General features: G+C 45.5%; 1 protein-coding gene across 2 annotated transcripts in view; it reads left to right on the top strand.

Annotated features, from left to right (window-relative positions):
• The window catches only part of Crtc3 (CREB regulated transcription coactivator 3), a 101,755-nt gene that overhangs the window by 64,758 nt on the left and 34,716 nt on the right, over window positions 1–2,281 (top strand). The window lies entirely within an intron of this gene.

Genomic DNA, 2,281 nt, shown 5'->3' with positions numbered 1-2,281 from the left:
CTATTTCTGGTATCATAATGTATACCTTGTATATATTCTATACTATTTCTGGTATCATAATGTATACCTTGTATATATTCTATACTATTTCTCCCTCAAATATAAGAAATAAAGATTTGGAATCAAAAGCAGTATTGGTGTGCATTTGATCCAATTAGTGACATAAGAGACAAAAAGTGGGTTTGGTGATGGTGGTGAGACGTGAACCAGGTCTGTGAGGAGGCTGTATCACCAAAGAGGCCAGGAGAGGGACCTGGCGCTAGCAAAGGCAGAGGCAGAAGAGTAAACTTTTGGTAGCGGAGGCAAGAGAAGCCCAGGACCCTAGAGCCACACTGTGGGTCACACAGTTAGCTGTGATGTTACAGCTAGAGCACCTTCCAGCAAGAGCCAGTGGTGAGCGGTGGTTTGTAAGGATTTCTTTTTAGTAGTTTTAATTACGTGGGGGTGTGGGGTGCATAAGTACAGATTCCTGAGGAGGCCGGAGACTTTGGAGCCCTTGGATCTGGAAGTACAGATAGTTGTGAGCTGCCTGTGCTTAGCTCTTTAGCCATTTCTCCAACCCCTTTTTAAATTAATTAATTGTTTATTTCTTATTTCTTTTTTTTTTTTTTTTGACAAGGTCTCACTGTGTAGCCCCGACTGGCCTGAAAATTACTATACCATGAACTCCAGGCTAGTCTTTTCTTTCTTTCCTTTTGAGTTTTTGAGAAAGGTTTTCTCTGTGTAACAGCCCTGGCAGTCATGGAACTAGCTCTTGGAGACCAGGCTGGCCTCACAGAAATCTGTCTGCTTTCCCAAGTGCTGGGATTAAAGATGTGTGCCACCACCGCCCAGCCCTCACCAGGCTAGTCTTGAACTCACAAGACTGCCTCTGCTTCCCAGAGTGCATGTGCTACCACACCCAGCGCTTTGATTTTTTAAAGTAGGAGAATAATATTATTTAAAATATCTGAGTGCAATTCACAAATCAACACTAACGGCCCTGCTATACTCAGTGTGTATAGTAAATACCCCATTTGTCTTTCCGAGTCTTTGGAATGGGTCTTTAGATGTGCTAGACCCAATAAGCAACACAGAACCTAGAAAACAACAGCTTTTACACCTGGAATTTACATCCACTTCAAGTCCAATATAGTTCTCTTTTGATTTAGAAATAGCGAGAACTCACCTTAATTTGGAAAAGAATTTTTTATATGTACCTATGTGTATATATACATACATGCATACATACACACACACATATAATCTCAGCACTCATAAGGCTGAAATGGAAAGATTGCTTTGATTCTGAGGCTAGCCTGGGCTACTTAGTAAGAGCTTGCCTCAAAAACAAACAAACAAAGCCTCCCAAAAACAAACTCAAAAAGGAAGTTCACCCCCCAGCACTGAGGATTGAGCCCAGGGGCTCAAACACGCCAGACAAGGGCTCTCCCACCACGCTGTCTCCCCATGACTTCTTGTTCTTACTTTGTTTGAGAGAGGGTCTCACTAAGTTGCTAACTCTGATCTCAGACTTGGTGTTCCTGCCACAGCCTCCTGAGGAAAAAGGAAGTATATTGACTTCTGTGACTGGAAACCCAAGGGGTATGGCCAGGAAGCCGTGTGATATCATTAAGACTATCCCTGTGGTGCTGGCTTCTTGCATAGACAGGCATTCTGGACTCAGACGCCTCATTCCCACCTGGAAGAACTCTCCTTGGTCCTGTTTGTGTCCCTGGCCTCTTCGAGAACCAGTTACTCTCTGCAGAATGAGAAACCTTGACAAAAACTAGCTGGGCCTGAGTCCATCCATCCGGAGAAAGGGAGACCTGCATAGGGTGACCTTACCAGTGTTTGTAATGCAAATAATGGAAACAAACATTGGGCAGGACACACACACACACACACACACACACACACACACACGACAGGGTGGGGAGAGAAGGCTCAGTAGGCAGAGTACTTAACCATGCAAACTTGAGAACCCGACATGGTGGCACCCACTTATAATCAGAGCGCTGGGCAGGCAAAGACAGGCAGATCCCTGGGGCTGACTGGCCAGTCAGTGAGCTACAAGCCAAGGAGACGCCGTCTCAGCAAACAGGGAGCAGGGCATGATGGTGCAAGCCTTTTATCTCAGTTCTGGGAGGCAGAGGCAGCACTGCACAGGCAGCTTGGTCTACATAGAGAATTCCAGAACAGCCAGCACTCGATAGGGAGACCCTGTCTCTCTCTCTCTCTCTCTCTCTCTCTCTTTCTCTCTCTCTCTCTCTCTCTCTCTCTCTCTCTCTCTCTCTCTCTC

This window comes from Microtus ochrogaster, chromosome 22 (assembly GCF_000317375.1).
Source record: "Microtus ochrogaster isolate Prairie Vole_2 chromosome 22, MicOch1.0, whole genome shotgun sequence".
NCBI classification, from domain to species: Eukaryota; Metazoa; Chordata; class Mammalia; order Rodentia; family Cricetidae; genus Microtus; species Microtus ochrogaster.
This window is presented reverse-complemented; position numbering and strand designations above follow the sequence as displayed.